The sequence below is a fragment of the Lutra lutra genome, chromosome 6 (genome assembly GCF_902655055.1).
Source record: "Lutra lutra chromosome 6, mLutLut1.2, whole genome shotgun sequence".
Classification (NCBI taxonomy): Eukaryota; Metazoa; Chordata; class Mammalia; order Carnivora; family Mustelidae; genus Lutra; species Lutra lutra.
Genome location: NC_062283.1, coordinates 30,597,996 through 30,619,269, shown reverse-complemented (window position 1 = coordinate 30,619,269; position 21,274 = coordinate 30,597,996). Strand labels below are relative to the sequence as shown.

General features: G+C 41.2%; 1 pseudogene; it reads left to right on the top strand.

Moving 5' to 3' along the window:
* The window catches only part of LOC125103325 (butyrophilin-like protein 1), a 335,717-nt pseudogene that overhangs the window by 177,171 nt on the left and 137,272 nt on the right, over window positions 1–21,274 (top strand).

The window sequence follows — 21,274 nt, the reverse complement described above, 5'->3', positions numbered from 1 at the left end:
ATCCAGCATCCGTTCCTGATTAAAACGCTTCAAAGTATAGGGATATAGGGAACATTCCTGAACTTCATAAAATCTATCTATGAAAACCCACAGCAAATATCATCCTCAATCGGAAAAACCTTGCAGCCTTCCCGTTGAGGTCAGGAACACGACAAGGATGACCACTCTCACCACTCTTGTTCAACATAGTATTAGAAGTCCTAGCAACAGCAATCAGACAACAAAGAGAAATAAAAGGTAACCAAATTGGCAATGAAGAAGTCAAACTCTCTCTCTTCACAGGTGACATGATTCTTTATATGGAAAACCCAAAAGACTCCACCCCCAAACTACTAGAACTCATACAGAATTCAGTAACGTGGCAGGATACAAAGTCAATGTACAGAAATCAGTGGCTTTCTTATACACTAACAATGAAAATACAGAAAGGGAAATGAGAGAATCGATTCCATTTACTATAGCACCAAGAACCATAAGATACCTGTGAATAAACCTAACCAAAGAGGTAAAGGATCTGTACTTGAGGAACTACAGAACACTCATGAAAGAAATTGAAGAAGACACAAAAAGATGGAAGACCATTCCATGCTCTTGGATCAGAAGAATAAACATTTCTAAAATGTCTATACTGCCTAGAGCAATCTATACTTTTAATGCCATTCCGATCAAAATTTCACCAGTATTCTTCAAAGAGCTGGGTGGGATTTTGATAGGCATTGCATTAAATTTGTACATTGTGTTAGGTAGCATAAACATTTTCACAATATTTGTTCTTCCAATCCAGGAGCATGGAACATTTTTCCACTTCTTTGTTTCTTCCTCAATTTCTTTCATGAGTACTTTATCGTTTTCTGAGTATAGATTCTTAGCCTCTTTGGTTAGGTTTATTCCTAGGTATCTTATAGTTTTGGGTGCAATTGTAAATGGGATTGACTCCTTAATTTTACTTTCTTCTTTCTTGTTGTTGGTGTAGAGAAATGCAACTGATTTCTGTACATTGATTTTATACCCTGACACTTTACTAAATTCCTGTACAAGTTCTAGCAGTTTTGGAGTGGAGTCTTTTGGGTTTTCCACATATAGTATCATATCATCTGCAAAGAGTGATAGTTTGACTTCTTCTTTGCCGATTTGGATGCTTTTAATTTCTTTTTGTTGTCTGATTGCTGAAGCTAGGACTTCTAGTACTTGTTGAATAGCAGTGGTGACATAATGGACATCCCTGCCATGTTCCTGACCTTAGCAGAAAAGCTTTCAGTTTTTCTCCATTGAGAATGATATTTGTGGTGGGTTTTTCATAGATGGCTTTGATAATATTGAGGTATGTGCCCTCTATCCCTACACGTTGAAGAGTTTTGATCAGGAAGGGATGCTGTACTTTGTCAAATGCTTTTTCAGCATCTATTGAGAGTATCATATGGTTCATATTCTTTCTTTTATTAATGTGTTGTATCACATTGATTAATTTGTGGATGTTGAACCAACCTTGCAGCTCTGGAATAAATCCCACTTGGTCGTGGTGAATAATCCTTTTAATGTACTGTTGAATCCTATTGGCTAATATTTTGGTGAGAATTTTCGCATCTGTGTTCATCAAGAATATTGGTCTGTAATTTTCTTTTTTGATGGGATCCTTGTCTGGTTTTGGGGTCAATGTGATGCTGGCTTCACAAAATGAGTTTAGAAGTTTCCCTTCCATTTCTATTTTTTTGGAACAGTTTCAGGAGAATAGGAATTAATTCTTCTTTAAATGTTTGGTAGAATTCTCCTGGGAAGGCATCTGGCCCTGGGTTTTTTTGTTTGTTTGTTTGTTTGTTTGGAGATTCTTGATGACTGTTTCAATCTCCTTACTGGTTATGTGTCTGTTCAGGTTTTCTATTTCTCCCTGGTTCAGTTGTGGTAGTTTATATGTCTTTAGGAATGCATCCATTTCTTCCAGATTGTCAAATTTGTTGGTGTAGAGTTGCTCAATAGTATGTTCTTATAATTGTTTGTATCTCTTTGGTGTTGGTTGTGATCTCTCCTCTTTCATTCATGATTTTATTTATTTGGGTCCTTTCTCTTTTCTTTTTGATAAGTCTGGCCAGGTGTTTGCCAATCTTATTAATTCTTTCAAAGAACCAGCTCCAGTTTCGTTGATTTGTTCTATTGTTTTTTTGGTTTCTATTTCCTTGATTTCTGCTCTGTTCTTTATGTTTTCTCTTCTCCTGCTGGGTTTAGGCTTTCTTTGTTGTTCGTTCTCCAGCTCCTTTAGGTGTAGGGTTAGGTTGTGTATTTGAGACCTTTCTTTTTTCTTGAGAATGACTTATACCGCTATATATTTTCCTCTCAGGACTGCCTTTGCCCTGTCCCACAGATTTTGAACCATTGTGTTTTCATTATCATTTCTTTCCATGAATTTTTTCAATTCTTCTTTAATTTCCTGGTGAATTTCCTATTCATTCTTTAGAAGGATGCTGTTTAGTCTCCATGTATTTGGTTTCTTTCCAAATTTCCTCTTGTGATTGAGGTCTAGCTTCAGAGCATTGTGGTCTGAAAATATGCAGGGAATGATCCCGATCTTTTGATACTGGTTGAGACCTGATTTATGACCCAGGATGTGATCTATTCTGGAGAATGTTCCATGTGCACTAGAGAAGAATCTGTATTCTGTTGCTTTGGAAGGAAATGTTCTGAATATATCTGTGATGTCCATCTGGCCCAGTGTGTTATTTAAGGCCTTTATTTCCTTGTTGATCTTTTTCTGGATGATCTGTCCATTTCAGTGAGGGGAGTGTTAAAGTCCCCTACTATTATTGTATTATTGTTGATGTGCTTCTTTGATTTTGTTATTAATTGGTTTATATAGTTGGCTGCTCCCATGTTAGGGGCATAGATATTTAAAATTGTTAGATCTTCTTGTTGGACAGACCCTTTGAGTATGATATAGTGTCCTTCCTCATCTCTTACTATAGACTTTGGCTTAAAATCTAATTGATCTGTAGGTGCCTGGGTGGCTCCGCTGGTTACACCACCACCTTTGGCTCAGGTCATGATCCCAGGGTTCTGGGATCAAGTCCCACTTTGGGCTCCCTGCACAGCAGGGAGTCTGCTTCTCCCTCTGACCCTCTCCCCTTTCATTCTCTCTCTCTATATATCCAATAAGTAAGATCTTTAAATAAAATTTAAAAATAAGTTTTTAAAAAAATCTAATTGATCTGATATAAGGATTGCCATTCCTGCTTTCTTCTGATGTCCATTAGCATGGTAAATTGTTTTCCACCCCCTCACTTTAAATCTAGAGGTGTCTTCAGGTCTAAAATGAGTTTCTTGTAGGCAACATATTGATGGGTTTTGTTTTTTTACCCATTCTGCTACCCTGTGTCTTTTGATTGGGGCATTTAGCCCATTAACATTCAGGGTAAGTATTGAGAGATATGAATTTAGTGCCATTGTATTGCCTGTAAGGTGACTGTTACTGTATATTGTCTCTGTTCCTTTCTGATCTACTACTTTTAGGGTCTCTCTTTGCTTAGAGGACCCCTTTCAATATTTCCTGTAGAGCTGGTTTGGTGTTTGCAAATTCTTTCAGTTTTTGTTTGTCCTGGAAGCTTTTAATCTCTCCTTCTATTTTCAATGATAGCCTAGCTGGATATAGTATTCTTGGCTGCATGTTTTTCTCGTTTAGTGCTCTGAATATATCATGCCAGCTCTTTCTGGCCTGCCAGGTCTCTGTGGATAAGTCTGCTGCCAATCTAATATTTTTACCATTGTATGTTACAGACTTCTTTTCCCGGGCTTCTTTCAGGATTTTCTCTTTGTCGCTAAGACTTGTTAATTTTACTATTAGGTGACGGGGTGTGGACCTATTCTTGTTGATTTTGAGGGGGGTTCTCTGCATTTTCTGGATTTTGATACTTGTTCCCTTTGCCATATTAGGAAAATTCTCTCCAATAATTCCCTCCAATATACCTTCTGCTCCTCTCTCTCTCTTTCTTCTTCTTCTGGAATCCCAATTATTCTAATGTTGTTTCGTCTTATGGTGTCACTTATCTCTCAAATTCTCCCCTCATGGTCCAGTAGCTTTTTGTCCCTCTTTTGCTCAGCTTCTTTATTCTCTGTCATTTGGTCTTCTATATTACTAATTCTTTCTTCTGCCTCATTTAACCTAGCAGTGAGAGCCTCCATTTTTTATTGCACCTCATTAACAGCTTTTTTTTATTTCAACTTGGTTAAATTTTAGTTCTTTTATTTCTCCAGAAAGGGCTTTTATATCTCCAGAGAGGGTTTCTCTAATATCTTCCATGCCTTTTTTGACCCCAGCCAGAACCTTGAGAATCGTCATTCTGAACTCTAGATCTGACATATTACCAATGTCTGTATTGATTAGGTCCCTAGCCTTTGGTACTGCCTCTTGTTCTTTTTCTTGTGGTGAGCTTTTCTGTCTTGTCATTTTGTCCAGATAAGAGTATATGAAGGAGCAAATAAAATACTAGAAGGGTGGCAAAGACCCCAGGAAAAGGTGCTCTAACCAAATCAGAAGAGACCCCAAATCGTGGGGGGGAGAAAGGGGATAAAAAGAAGTTCAGGAAAAAATTTTAAAAAAGAAAACATATAAAGAAAAATATAAAAAAAGAAATATATATATATATGTGTGTGTGTGTGTGTGTGTGTGTGTGTGTGTGTGTGTATCAGACTGGTGACTAGAACAGGGTTACCCACCTAATTTGGGGAGTATTTTGGTCTCTTAGAAGAAACTACCTCCCCAAATTTTAAAGAATGAAAACGTATATAAGGGTAAATACAATGAAGGGATGGAATATGCCTACAAAGATGAAAAAATAAAAAAATATATATTTTTTTAATTTCTAAAAAAAGAGTTGATAAAATAAGTTGGTTGGGAGAATAAAGAAAAGAAAGTGGAGAGACTTTGCTCGGGCTGGAGACTAGAACAAGCCTGGAGCTAGATTTAGGGTATATATGATCTATTAGAAGAATTTGTACCCCAAATTTCTTAGAAGAAAAACCCTTATGTATACACAAAAAATAAAGTTAAATACAATGAAGGATAAAATATGACTATAATAATGAAGGTTCAAAAAAGATTATTATTTTTTATGAACAGTATTGTTAAGATAAACTAGTTTAAAAATGTTTAAAAAGAAAGGGTAAAAGTTTAAAAAAAAGAAGAAAAAAAATTAAATTAAAAAAATTAAATTAACTGCAAGCCTAAAGAATCATGGAGAGAAAGCCATGAGTTCAGTGCTTTGCTTTCTCCTCCTCAAGAATTCCGCTGCTCCCCTTGGTGAGTGAACTTGGTCTTGGCTGGATTTCTTGTTGATCTTCTGTGGGAGGGGCCTGTTGTAGTGATTCTCAAGTGTCCTTGCCCGAGGCAGCATTGCACCTCCCTTACCAGGGGCCAGGCTAAGTAATCTGCTCGGGATCGCTTTCAGGAGCTTTTGTTCCCTGGACACTTTCCTTAGAGTTCCGGAGGACAGGAATGAAAATGGCGGCCTCCCAATCTCCAGCCTGGAGGAGCCAAGAGCTCGGAGCCCCACTACTCAGTGCGCCCTCAGAGAAAAGCACTCAATCACTCCTGTCTCCCTGGCCTCCAGCTGGGCTCTGAGCCCACTCAGCCTGCGACAGGTTCAAGGTAACCCTGAGCTGAGAGCTCACTCCTCAGCTCTGTCTCAGTAGCTGGCTTCCCCACTCTAATACCTGCAAGCTCTGAGACACTCAGATATCCCCGATCCTTCTGTTACCGAGTAGGACCTGGGGCCACGCTGACCCCACATGGGCTTCACTGCAGTTTAGCCTCTGGAGCGATGTCCCTCAGTGGGGCAGATTTTTAAAAGCCTTGATTTAGTGCTCCATTGTTCCGCCGTTTGCTAGGAGCTGGCCCCTCCCCCGCGGTCTATCTTCCCATTGCTTTGGATTCACTTCTTCGCCAGTCTTACCTTTCAGAAAGTGGTCGATTTTCTGTTTCTAGAATTGCTGTTCTTCCTCTCTTTGATCTCCTGTTGGATTTGTAGGCATTTGCAATGGTTTTATAAGCTATCTAGCTGATCTCCTGCTACGTGATGTAGTTTCAGCCTGCTACTTGCCCACCATCTTGACTCCTCCCTCCAAGAAACCTTCTTTATCTCAAGGACAGCCCAATGAGAAAGCTGGGGTTCCTTCCCAAAGTTGCCTTGCTCTATGGAGCCAATGGACAGCTTCTATATGTTTGGAGAAGGAGGTGAATACATGAGAGGTGTGTGAGGTGTTTCTGGAAACCTTGGGAACGTGGGTCTTGAAACATCTGGAGCTCTCTGTTCTTCCAGAAAATGAGGCACCTTCAGGACTTGGTATGATTAAGGATGTCACATAGTTTCCAGACAAATGTTTCCATCTGATTCCCATTTAGTTTCTATAACCAGTAAGTGAATGGGAGCAGAGGTAAAAAAAAAAAAAAAGTTAATGATTGATCATGTGTAAGGTTGAGAGGTAAATAAAATGTAATTAAGGACACACAATGTGAAGCTAAAGTGATAATGCAACTAATACAACTATAGTTCTACATATGCTTACAAAACAGGTCCAGGAACCATGGGTCCACACTCAGTTGTTTAGAATTATTTTCCACATATTTTTAGGTTCACTGACTTTCCTCTTGTTAATTTCTTTTTTTTTTTAACATCTTAATTTTATTTTATTTTTTCAGTGTTCTAAGATTCATTGTTTATGCACCACACCCTGGGTTCCATGCAGTACGTGCCCTCCTTAATACCACCACCAGACTCACCCAACCTCTCAGAGTCCACAGTCTCTCTTGTTTTGCCTCCCCTTCTGATTTCCACCAATTCACTTTTCCATTTCTTCTCCTAATGTCCTCCATGTCATTCCTTATGCTCCACAGGTAAGTGAAACCATATGATAATTGACTTTCTCTGCCTGACTTATTTCACTCAGCATAATTCCAGTCCCATCCACGTTGATACTGTTATGCCCCAATAATGGGTCCGTGATTAAAGGAGCAAGACTGATACAAAGCAAAGGTCAAGCAAAGCTTTATTTCACGCCAAGCATCAAGAATCTAACCGAACGTTCGGGGCTGCACTTCTTACAAGAGAGGGCGACCCTTCTCTGTTTCACAGACTAGCTTTTAAGGGCAAAGGCCATGCAGTTGGGCCTGGCCACACACAGGTGGCCAATGAGATTGTAACACACACAGGAAACTCCACAGTGATACTAGGTGGACCAATTGAGTTAAAATTTACCCTAGTAGACATTTGAACCAGCCTATTACACCTTGATTGGGATTGGTGCCCAAAAGGCTCCCAAAGGGCGGGGCCCATACTCCTTGGTAACCAGGGAGACAGTATGCATCCCCCCACTGATCAGATGTCTCCACCTGGCCTGACCCACCTTTGTATCTGGGCTTTGTTACCTGAAGCTGGTTTCTGGGACTTGTCTTCAAGTAAATCCTCTGGGGGAAGGGGAGCAGGAACATTTCTAAATAGGTCCATACAATACAAAAGGTGGGTATTCATCCTTACTGATGGAGGCATAATATTTCATTATATATATGGGCCATATCTTTTTTATCCATTCTTCTGTTGAAGGACATTTTGGCTCCTTCCACAGTTTGCTGATTGTGGTCATTGCTGCTATGAACATTGGGGTACAGGTGCCCTTCTTTTCACTACATCTATATCTTTGGGCTAAATGCCCAGTAGTGCAATTGCAGGGTTATAGGGTACCTCTATTTTTAATTGTTTGAGGAATCTCCACAGTTTTCCAAAGTGGCTGAAGTTATGCCCCAATAATGGGTCCGTGATTAAAGGAGCGAGACTGATATAAAGCGAAGGTCAAGCAAAGCTTTATTTCGCACCAAGCATCAAGAATCTAATCGAAAGTTTGGGGCTGCACCCCTTACAAGAGAGGGCAACCCTTCTCTGTTTCACAGTCTAGCCTTTAAGGGCAAAGGCCATGCGGTCGGGCCTGGCCATGCACAGTTGGCCAATGAGATTGTAACACACACAGGAAACTCCACAGTGATGCTAGGTGACCAACTGAGTTACAATTTACCCTAGTAGACATTTGAACCAGCCTATTACACCTTGATTGGGATAGGTGCCCAAAAGGCTCCCAAAGGGCGGGGCCATACTCCTTGGTAACCAGGGAGACAGTATGCATCCCCCTACTGATCGGATGTCTTCACCTGGCCTGACCCACCTTTGTATCTGGGCTTTGTTACCTGAAGCTGGTTTCTGGGACTTGTCTTCAAGTAAATTCCCTGGGGGAAGGGGAGCAGGGACAGTTTCTAAATAGGTCCTTACAGCTGCACTGACTTGCATTCTCACCAATAGTGTAAGAGGACTCCCCTTTCTCAAAATCCCCTCCAACACTTATTGTTTCCTATCGTGTTAATTTTGACCTTTCTAACTGGTGTAAGGTGGGGTATCTCAATGTGGTTTTGATTTCAATTTCCTGAAGGCTAATGATGGAACAGAGTAGAGAGTCCATATAGGAGCCCTCAACTCTATGGTAAAATAATCTTCAGCAAACAAGAAAAAATCTCCAGGGAGAAGATATTTGCAAATGACACTCCAGACAAAGGGCTGATATCCTCTTGTTTATTTCTACCTTCATACCGTCGTGGTTAAAGAAGTTGGTTGATATGATTTCAATCTTCTTAAATTTGCTACGATTTCTGTGCTCCATCATATGATCTAACATGGAGAATATTTCATGTGCGTGTTAAGAGGAGTATGCATCTGTTGTTGGACAGAATGTTCTGTAAATACGTCTTTTGTGCTAAAGGGTGCTAAACATTTCATACCAATGTTTCCTTGTTGGTTTTGTGTTTGTCGGTTTTGTTGTTGTTTTTGTTGTTGTTGTTGTCTGTCTGGACAGTCCATCTATTGTTGACGGTGGGGTGTTGAGGTCCCATACTATTTCCTCTGCTACGTCGTGCTGTTTCCCCTCTGGCTCACTATACTGACCAAGGCTAACAGTATTCCACATGACAAAAATGAAATCGTTATGGGATCCAGCACCAGTATCAACAAGTAGGGCAAATACACAGTAGATTTGAATCCAAAACACAATAAGTTGGTAACGGGAACAGTCCGTACCTTTAGGTCCTCAGCTTCCACATGCACCATTTACCCACATTGGAAGTTTCATATAACAACACAACAAATCCATATTTTCACCATCTACAAAGCTACACTTACAAATGAAGAAGTTCTCTATTTCTCCAAAATGAAACACACATTGAATCTAACACTGTTATATTATTTATTCCTCAAGTTCAGTCAAAATCCCTTTGACTATTCTGTTATGTAGAGATAATATTTTAAATATCACCAACAGCAACCTGAATAAAATCACATTCATAAGAAGAAGAGACAGGAAGAATGTAGATAATAAAGACAAATAACACATCTACATGTTAAGAAGGAGAAAATATGCAAAGCTTCTACTGTTCTTTTTCTGTTATTGGTCACATGCAGGAACTGGTATCTATGATTTCCATCTTCCACTTCTAATTCTGTGTCTTCTTATTTCTCCCAGAACCACAGCAGGTCAGCATTCTCTACCTTGGAAGTGAACACACCTTCATTCCTGAAGGTCTGAGTCCTCAATAGTCTGGTTTCCTTTTGTTTGCTGTAGTTTTCTACCCACATTTACCATTGGAGTTGGACATACTGAGAGACAGTACAGTGTTCAAGGTCAAAGCTTTCTGCAGTTCACCGGGGAGGTTAAAATTCTCTTCTTCATTCACATTTTAATTCTTAGAGCAGTTCTGTTCTTTCCAACTGGTGTTGGCACACCAGGGAATTCAGACCCACATCCTTCATTCCCTGAAGTAACTAGCACAAGTTTCACAAGTAACAGACAGGTGAGTGTGTTTCATCCATCCAAACATAGAAAGTATATAAAGTAGAATATTAGACTGCTCTCCTCTTAAATACCCATCAACCATCATTTCCCCAGAAATTTTTGGGTGACTAATGGCTTGGTCACTGTGCACATTTCCCAAAATAGAGCGGTGACCCACCCATAACCTCTGGGTCCTCTGCACACCTCAAGCTGTGTTTAATTTGCAGAGTCATTCAGCCCTCATCTCCTTCATATCCAAACAGTATAAAGGCCCCATGAAAAAACAAACACACACACACACACACCAAAAAAGAAAAAAGAGACAAACACAAAAGACTCAACTATAGAGAACAAACTGGTGGTTGGTGGGTGACAGATGGGTGAAATAAGTGAGAGGATTATGGCGTACACTTACCATGATGAGAACTGAGACATGTATAGAATTGTTGAATCACTATGTGGTACACTTGAAATTAACCCTGGAATTTAGAAAACATTTTTTTAAAAACTTTATAAATAAATAAGTAATAAGAAACTCTAGGACATGTTATAAATTCAATTTTGCTGAATTTACATAGGGACACTGATAATATAAATGGAATATAAATGATGATTAAAATTTTTTTAAAAGAAATAATTTTCATTACCAAAGAAACATGACCTGTAGTAAAATTCAGCCTACCCCAAATCAGCTCAAACAAGAGTCAACATTTATCTTCTGCTACCTGAGCATAAGGTATGAACTAACTATTCTCATAACCACACCAGGAGTCTGTATCCAGAGCAGGAGAGCAGGACACCAGCTCACCCAGGACCAGCCTCAATCCTCTTGCTTCAGGGAGTCTGCAGCTCCAATAAGAACCACCATGAGGGGTCTGAAACTATGTTGGGGCCCTAAGGGGGATATAACTTTGGGCTACAAGAGAGTAATGGAGATTTGGCTCCTTGGGAAGCACCACCAACATCAGAGCCTGGGCTGAACCCCTGCCCTGAAAGGTTCACTGTCTCTTTCAAAGAAGGAGAAAGCACAGGGTCCTTCCCAGGCCCACCCATCATAGATAAGATGCTCAGGGACACATCTCCTGACCTAGACATGATGTATAGAAACAAACAGCCAGTGGAGAAAGCTAAAGTGAAGGAGAAAATGTGGAAGCCATCAGTCATGTTATAAAAGGAGACATCACCTTTATTGAGGTCCAGGAAAAGCCCTACCCTATGGAGAACTGCACGAGGATTCGTTGAGTCACAGTGATGGTATAGGCATAATATATATTGGCAAATAACCCACAGTCCAGAACCCCTTTTCTGGGAACTCTTGTGCCAGACCTACTTCTTCACATCTTCCCTACAGACCCCCAGAGTCCACTCATTTCAGTTTCCATACTAGATCTTCACCACCCAATAACATCACTTTGATATTTTGAGCTCACAGTCCAGGATGCTGTGTCTCTCCTGTATCCTCAAATGTGTCCATCCAGATCATATTAGTCAGACAGCAAGGTCAGGATGTGCAGACTCTGGATCTAGGGTGCCAGATACTGCAGAGAGAGTTGCCAATCATGCAAGGCCTTCCCCTGCCCTATAAGAAGGCCACCACCACCACCACCACCACCCAGGACACCTAGCTGCAGGGAGGGCTAAGCCTTCTGAGGTTAGAGCCTTGTGACTCAAGCCCACAGCCTTCCAAAAAGAGAAGTAACCATGAGAGTGATTAGGGGGTTAGATATGTCACAGGACACTTGAAGATTAGACGATACTCCATGTACTGAACGATATCTCTTTAGCATCCAATATCACTCACACCGACAAATCCCAGCTACATGACTTTCACTACCCCATCTGAGCCCACAACCATTGATGGTGCCAGCATCCGTATCATCACAGCAAGCTGAAGGAGATGTCAGCAGCAATCGGGCAGCAGTAGAAACACCCAGAAAGAAATCAAAGTAACTCAAAGGCCTGGAACTTCTCCTTCTGCCAATCTACAAGGGAAACACATTTCCCAAAAGTGAACAAAAACTAGAGATTTAAGGAGACTGTAAACATCAATGTCAATATCTAGGCATCTGAAATACAGTGATGCAAAACTTATAGGGAAATATACTTTGGAAACATTCAACCGATGCCTTTATTTCTTACACACACACACACACACATTCACACATACACACACACACTTGGAACCATCCTGCTACACCCTTCCCAAGGAAGCCAGGCAATAAACCTTAACACCACTGAAAGACTGAGTAAAAATCTGAAAATATCAGTCTATTCAGGTTGTCAATGTCTTCCTGGTTCAATTTTGGGAGTTGATAGTTTTCCAGGAATGCATCCATTTCATCTAGGTTGCTTAGCTTATTGGCATATAACTGTTGATAATAACTTCTGATGATTGTTTCTACTTCCTTCGTGTTAGTTGTGATCTCTCCCTTTTCATTCATAATTTAATTAATTTGAGATTTCTCTCTTTTCTCTTGGATTAGTGTGGCCAATGGTTTATCAATCTTATTGATTCTTTCCAAAAACCAGCTTCTAGTTTCATTAATATGTTCTACTGTATCTCTAGTTTCTACCTCATTGATCTCTGCTCTAATCTTGATAATTTTCCTTCTTATGTGTGAAGTTGGTTTGATTTGTTGTCGATTCTCCAGTTCTTTAAGGTGTAGAGACAGCTGATGTATTCTGGATTTTTCAAAGTCACTGTACAGAAATCAGTGGCTTTCTTATACACTAACAATGAAAATACAGAAAGGGAAATGAGAGAATCAATTCCATTTACTATAGCACCAAGAACCATAAGATACCTGGGAATAAACCTTACCAAAGAGGTAAAGGATCTGTACTCGAGGAACTACAGAACACTCATGAAAGAAATTGAAGAAGACACAAAAAGTTGGAAGACCATTCCATGCTCTTCGATCGGAAGAATAAACATTGTTAAAATGTCTATACTGCCTAGAGCAATCTATACTTTTAATGCCATTCCGCTCAAAATTCCACTGGTATTTTTCAAAGAGCTGGAGCAAATAATCCTAAAATTTGTATGGAATCAGAAGAGACCTCAAATCACTAAGGAAATGTTGAAAAACAAAAATAAAACTGGGGGCATCACGTTACCTGATTTCAAGCCTTACTACAAACCTGTGATCACCAACACAGCATGGTACTGGGATAAAAACAGACACATAGAGCAGTGGAACAGAATAGAGGTTATTTGACTTTATGGTCAAATAATCTTCGACAAAGCAGGAAAAAATATACAGTAGAAAAAAGACAGTCTCTTCAATAAATGGTGCTGGGAAAACTGGACAGCTATATGTAGAAGAATGAAACTTGACCATTCTCTTACACCGTACACAAAGATAAACTCAAAATGGATAAAAGACCTCAACGTGAGACAGGAATCCATCAGAATCCTAGAGGAGAACATAGGCAGTAACCTCTTTGATATCAGCCACAACAACTTCTTTCAACATATGTCTCCAAAGGCAAAGGAAACAAAAGTGAAAATGAACTTTTGGGACTTCATCAAGATCAAAAGCTTCTGCACAGCAAAGGAAACAGTCAACAAAACAAAGAGGCAACCCATGGAATGGGAGAAGATATTTGCAAATGACAGTACAGACAAAAGGTTGATATCCAGGATCTATAAAGAACTCCTCAAACTCAACACACACAAAACAGATAAGCATATCAAAAAAATGGGCAGAAGATATGAACAGACACTTCTCCAATGAAGACATACAAATGGCTATCAGACACATGAAAAAATGTTCATCATCACTAGCCATCAGGGAGATTCAAATTAAAAGTACATTGAGATACCACCTTACACCAGTTAGAATGGCCAAAATTAGCAAGACAGGAAACAACATGTGTTGAAGAGGATGTGGAGAAAGGGGAACCCTCTTACACTGCTGGTGGGAATGCAAGTTGGTGCAGCCACTTTGGAGAACAGTGTGGAGACTCTTCAAGAAATTAAAAATAGAGCTTCCCTATGACCCTGCAATTGCACTACTGGGTATTTATCCCAAAGATACAGATGTAGTGAAAAGAAGGGCCATCTGTACCCCAATGTTTATAGTAGCAATGGCCATGGTCGCCAAACTGTGGAAAGAACCAAGATGTCTTTCAATGGACGAATGGATAAGGAAGATGTGGTCCATATACACTATGTAGTATTATGCCTCTATCAGAAAGGATAAATACCCAACTTTTGTAGCAACATGGACGGGACTGGAAGAGATTATGCTGAGTGAAATAAGTCAAGCAGAGAGAGCCAATTATCATATGATTTCACTTATTTGTGGAGCATAAGAAATAACATGGAGGACATGGGGAGATGGAGAGCAGAAGGGAGTTGAGGGAAATTGGAAGGGGAGGTGAACCATGAGAGACTATGGACTCTGAAAAACAACATGAGGGTTTTGAAGGGGCTGGGGGTGGGAGGTTGGGGGAACCATGTGGTTGGTATTGGGGAGGGCACATATTGCATGGAGCACTGCATGTGGTGCAAAAACAATGAATACTGCTACGCTGAAAAGAAATTAAAAAAAATAATAATAATTAGCAAAAAAAAAATCCTAAAAAAAATCTGAAAATAAGATTCTTTTCCCAGATTTCACTATCAAATTATTCTTTCTTAAGCCCTAGATACACATCCACCCTGAAAGCTAAGTTTTCTTGAGAACGAATTGGAGAGACCTGAATTTCTGAGGTCTCTGAAGTGTTTGGGTGGTTCAGTCAGTTAAGCACCTGACTCTTGATGTCCGCTCAGGTCATGATCTCAAACAGTCTTGGGATCAAGCTCTATGTTGGGCTCTGCACAAGTGGGGAGTCTGCTCGAGGATTCTCTCTCTGTCTCCTTCTACCCCTCCTCCCACTCACTTTGTCTCTCTCTCTAAAATAAATAAATAAATTTCTTTAAAAATTCTTGAGGCCTCCATTTATTTAACTGATTGAACTGATCTTGAAGGCTGACAATGTAGAGACAATGCTCCTTGGTGGAGCTGCACTTTGAGGATGACTATCAGCCACGGGTGAGGAGAACTCAGGATGCTACATTAGAGAAATCTGGCCCAGTCAGGAGGCAACAGAGAGATTTCAAGAAAGGTAGAAAGAAGTTTAAAGAAGGAATGACATACATCCAATGAGAGGTCAGACACTAATGAATTTGCTTCCCTTTTCAATGGAGTATTGGGAGGAATATCACCACTATATATGGGGAAACCCAGAAGAATTGGGTTTACTCATCTACTTCTCTCTGTAATAAGTCACAGAGATCAAAAGCACCAGGAGACACATTATGTGGTAGGTTCCAAATATGGCCATGTCCAATGCCCCAGAAAGTATGAAATTGTTGCAACAGAGAGAACATTACAGATGTGATTACGATTAAGGAACTTGAGATGGGGTTGGGACAGAGGGAGAAAACAATGTTCCCAAACACCTAAATGGAACCCCAAACCCAAGTGTCCTATGCACCAGATCAAGTTACCCTCTGTAGCCTGAGTTCCTGAGTTGAGCAAGAGGAGAGCACAGGGCCCACCTCCACCAATGGCCCAAGGACACATAAACTCTTTCAATCTTCATACTCCCTTTTGGGAAGAAAAAGGAAGCTAACTGATCAAAGCAAAACTTACATATGTCAGAAGACTGAAATGTCTGCAGTGGGAGAGCTGTTACCTCCAATAGGGCAGAGACTCCGAAACAAAATTAGAACATTCATAAAAATAAGGAAATGACATTTTCTTGAACATTTGGGATGTAATTCTGTGATCACCACTCCCACTTACACAGATTTATTCAGATAAATGGGCTTTTCTGTCTGTGTTGATTTGTTTGATGGAAACAGATCACTTAAAATGGGCTGATCCCTGTGACCCTTTGAGAAAAAGAAACTTTGTTTACTTGTTCTTCACTGAGAGATTAGTTGACTCCTAACGAACACATTTCTATATAAATACTGATACGCATTAGCAAAGAAGAGGAATCAGAATGAGAAGGAGAAGGAAGAGAAAAAAGGGAGTTGGCATTCCATTCTGAGACTCTACAATGCCTCCAGAGCTATGCTATGCATTTCAGAGGCTTAAGTGCATTCTTCACTTCATTTCCACAGCAAGTCTTTCATTATGGATTATTTTTCCAATTTCGTGAATAAGATGAGATCAGACATTAGTCCACCTCACACTATGAGCCCATCAATGTGAAAATGTTGATTCTACCGTAAGAGTGTCTGTCCTGACAAAATAAACAGGTATAGAGTTCACATTATTTTCCCCCATAGGCTTCTTTTTCTTTCCAAGTCTTTATTTAAATTCCAGTTAGTTACCATACACTGTAGTATTAGATTCAAGTCGAGGATTTAGTGACTCATCACTTACATACAACACGCAGTGCTCATCACAAGTGCCCTCCTTAATCCCTGTCCCTAATCTAGCCCATCCCCCACCCATGCCCCTCCAGTAATCCTCAATTTCTTCTCTAGAGTTAAGAGTCTGTTACAAAGTATACTTTGAAACACATGCACTTCAGTTCAATAGAGAAGGGAGAGATGCTAAAAGAAGAATAGTTGATCCCCATTTTTAACAAATAAATCTCAAGAACCAGTGAGGCTCTCTGAAGGGATTTCCTCATACATCTAGCCCCCCGCCTCCTTCACCTATGGTTCCCCCTTCTCTGCTGTCCCAGTCATTATCCCTGATCGTGAACACAAAGAGCCAAACACAAAAGACCACATGTTACACAGGTTCAAAGGGCCAAGATCTTAACCCACCCTATTGTTAAAGGATGCTCTGGATAAACGTTCATTGCATTAGGATCACCCTGATCACACTCTGGTCCCAATTCCACTAGAAGGTTGAGATGGTCTCATTATTAGAAGCAAACTCAGTTAGATAATTAAAATAAATATAAGTCTTTTTAGAAATGTCTCAGACAGATGTCAGGAGTTTATTACTTTTCATGTACCCAAATACCTTGCACACCCCGGTAGTACTTCCCAATTTAACCACTGTGACTGCGATTTCTGGTCTCACTTCCACTGCTCTGAGCCGCCCAAAACCTCTCCAAGAGGAATCACAGGTTCTCTACTTTCCTTCTTATCTCCTCCTCTCTTCCCTACCAGCTTTCCTTTCCCTGATTTGCTCCCCACCTTTCTGTGGTAAACAATTCTCACTCCTCTAGATGTGTCCTTCTACACATTGCCCCCAATAAACCCAAACAAGGTGGAGCCCATCAGGCAAGTGCAATATTCTCCTAAAAGGAATGACAATGGTTGGGAACAATCATTAGTGGCTGTTTTTTGGAATCTATACATATCATCTATCATAATGTTATATATTAAAATATACTATAGATTACAGTGTAATATATTTTAAAATATGTTATTCCTCAAGCTACACAAATATATATACAAGATTTTGTATATACTGAGGGTGGTTCATAGACCCCACTCCTAGGAATCCATAACTGTCCTGGGGGTTCTGGATCTCGCATTCAGAACACCTGGTCTAAAGCATTTAATTCCTCAGCAAATAAGACATTTAAAGGAAGAAACCCAGCTTGGAAAAGGAGTCAGAGCATGAGGAAGTGAAATGAAGAACATACCAGGGGACCAGCAAGAAGCAGGAAAACCAAACTTAGATCTATGAAAAGTAGGAATTTCAGGGTAAAATGGATTCAGGACCAAGAATCCACTTAGGAAGATCTAAGTACTAAGCAGGCAAACATGATTTCTGAAATTTTCTAGACATGGGAATTTCTAATCTATACAATCACTACCCTTTTCCAGACTCTCCTTATAAATGACCTCTTTATTGACATTGAATAAACTAAAGAAGTGTGTTCAGAGGGTGTTGCTAACTCCAACAGCCACCTATAGTAGAGAATGGGTGAGAATAGAGGCATATCTGTGTTCCCAAGAATAGTCCCTGCAGTCTTCCAGAGGGAGAAGACAGAAGTGACAAGGACAGCATGTACACCAACCCTGTCCTGATGTGGGGTACATGACACAGAATGGGGCAGAGTTGAGGCTGGGGACGTAAGGCCACCAGGAACCCCAGAGTCACTTACCTGCATACAGCTGTGCCTTCCTCCTGGCTGAAAGGGAGCACACCCTGGTAAGAACTCAGTCAAAACAAGCCTGCTCAGCATTCATCTACTGACCCTTGCCTGCCTTTTGGAATATAAGTGAATCTAGCTGCAGAGCGGGGAAAATCTGGAGAGGAGATGACCCCCTGCCATGTGCTGACTGCAGGGTACTGTGGGAAAATCCCTGGGCCACAGGTCCGGAAGTCTGCATCGCAGGCTGAATTTCACTCCTGTCCACAACCATTTTGAGTCCTTCGCCAAGTCATTTAGCTATCATTTGCTTCAAAACCGTAAAAAAAACTTATTCTACTTGCATTGGATTTTGCACCTATTAACTGAGAATTATACAATATAGGAAAATATTTTAGGGAATAAAATATACATTATTCCATAATTGTAAAAAAAATTATTACTACATTCAGTGATTTCGATAACAGAGATATTTAAGAAAGAAGTCAAAAGGGAGGATGACTTCAGGACAGGGATGTGAGGTGATCTCTGGGGTAAAGGTGGCCAATCTTTCTCAGATAACACATTGCTATTTGGGGGCATTGACAGTTCATCCCACCACACTCTCACACATAGTCTTTCCAGTCCTCTACCCACCACTTTGTGACCACAACTTCCAGGAAATGGAGAAAACACACTCTACCCAGTTGGTATTATGCGGTCAGGACCACTCCTTTGTTTAATGAACCCCATTTATTTTTATACCTCCTTTATATGAAATTTCAGAGCAGCTGGCTTTTGGATTCCTGGTGCTAACAGAACTAGTTATATTAAAGGCTAAAAAGCAAGCAATGTGGTGGGTAGGTCAGTATTAGAATAAAGTCAAGATGCACAACAGACTCCAGGGACCACCATCACCCCCAGATTCCCAAGCACTGGGTAGGAAACATCGGCATAGATCAGGGAAAGCTCATGGAGTGGGGTCTGCCTCCCACCAGCTTCCACTTCTGAACCCAGGGAAAGGTCCACATGTCTCTGCAGGGCACAAGGAGAGGGGATATCTTTTGGCTTAATTAAGACGGAAGACACAAGGATATCTGGAAAGTCACTCACCAGCCAGGTAAATGGATTTCCTCCAGTCTGAAAGGCAACACAGGAAACAGTGAGCTGAGAACCAGAACATCTCCTAAAAAGGAGATGCAGAAAGTTCTGGAGAAAGAACAGAACTTACCAAGATCTGCTTGCAGATCATCTGAAAGAAATGGAAAGATAGGCATGAACTCCCATCACTAAGAACAGCAAAGACTTTACCTGCAAAACCCACCAAAATATCTCTCTGTAACCTATAAGAAGATCTAACTCCAGACCCCTCAAGCCTCCACAGCCCCAACTATCCTCTATGAAACTACTTTGCGACCTGCCCAGGCCAAGGGCCTTCCTGTCCACTTTTCCTCCACACCAGCTTCCACATTCACAGGCCTTGGCCCCTTCCCTGCCTTACTTCTGGCATTCAGAACATTTTCCTTTGTGTTCTAGTCCTTTTGCTTGTCCTTGTGCAGTTTCTCCTGTTCCTGCATCTCCTGCCACTTTGCGGTATGTTCTCTCTTGGTGTGGTAGGCAGCCCCAAGGGTTAAGACCATCAGCAAGTTCAGGATCAACGTGAAAGCCGGCTTCCAAGGAGAGGCCCTAGGAAAAAAGGCCTCTGTGCCCAGCCAGAGACCCTGTCAGGGACACGGACCAGAACAGACCAGTCAAGCACATCCAGGAACACCTGCCCCTCCCTCCCAGAAAGAGCACTGACTTTAAATGAAAAGAGCTATTGCCTTCCCCTGGCCCAGGATGAGGTAGAAGACATGGTAGATCACACTACCTGAAGAGCAGATCCTCACCCACCAAAGCAGCCTCCACACTAAACAGCCTCCCACTGTCTTGGGCATGTATCTCAGAGAACACCAGGAACTTCTCCCCTCTGAGAGCTCTCCCATTATACCTGAGGTTTCAGGAACCACCCCAAGGCCATGCACAGAACTTGGACCCCATCCTCCTCTGGGTCTTGGATGTGCACTTGAGGAGTAGAGCCCATACCTGCAAGAGAGAAGCTGGAGAATCCAGGAATCCCAGCAGAGTCTTCCTGTGCACAACTCCAGGGACAGCATTGCATTCTGGGGTCTCTTTGAGGAGTGGCCTCTACAGGGAGCAAAACAGTAGCCCTACCTCAGGGAACAGAAGGAAAGAGCACAGGGACTGCTGCAGGCACAGAGTGCAGGGCTCTTTTCCCCAACCATGAGGGTAGACCTCCATCTCCCAGAGTAACAGGAGGAGGAATTTGGTCCCAGCATCCATCCTTCTCTGCTCTTCTCACCTCACATACCCTCTAGGGCATCTGCTTACACACCCTCTGTAACTTGGTCATCATTTCCACCATTGACAACCCTACATAACCTCCTGAGCTCCTTCCCTAATATCCACATCCCTGGGGGTTAGCTCTGCCATTCTTCACAGATACTTCAAACTCAAATCCTGAACTAATTCGTGTTTGGACTCATCTGTGATAGGACGATGATTAAAATATCCCCAATCCTTCAGCCTTCTTTGCATCCAGTGAGTCCTCTGACACATATTGTTAATGCCTTCACACTCTGCTTCTGGGATCCAAACTGTGACTTGACTCAGCCACTGAGAGTTCAGGGAATGTGACTCTAGCAGAGACTGGAAACTGCTTGTGTCATTGCCTTGCCCTCTTCCACAGGAGGCATGTGCTCAATCTAACAGACCCTTTCAGCTGAAGCTGTTCTAGACCAGCCACCAGCCAACTGGACAACACCCATGTAAGCAACCCCAGCCAAGATCCATTGTCAGGACAAATAAAAATTAAAAGGTATGACACTGCCCATATTGAAAATAAGGACAGACAGTCCCTTCCCATACTTTTCTTGCAGTATTTACTTGCGGAAACTTATGATTGTGGGTGCTTTCTATCCTTTTTGAAATGTAAAAACGACACAGGACTTTTGCCAGCTTTGTGATCCTGGAATATCTTTCTCAAGGACCTGGGAACCTTCTCTTTGAACTGTTAACACCAAGGAAGACAGCACCCTTCTCTCCCCCTTTCTATGCTAGGGTATGAAACTAAATATTGTGGGCACCAGAACCACATGTAAAATCACCTTCTGTCATAAAGATGGGAGAATTTTGTTGCCTTCCAGATAAAGCCAGTTGGCTAACATAATGATCACCCTGATTGCCAAGTAAACATAGCATGAACTGCGTGTGACAAATGGTGCTGTCAAGTCGGCTGACTTCAGAGCTAGTAACTGTCTATCCTGAGAACATGTATGTAATGAGTTGTGACTGCATGGTCATGGAAAGGGTGAGATCTATTTGT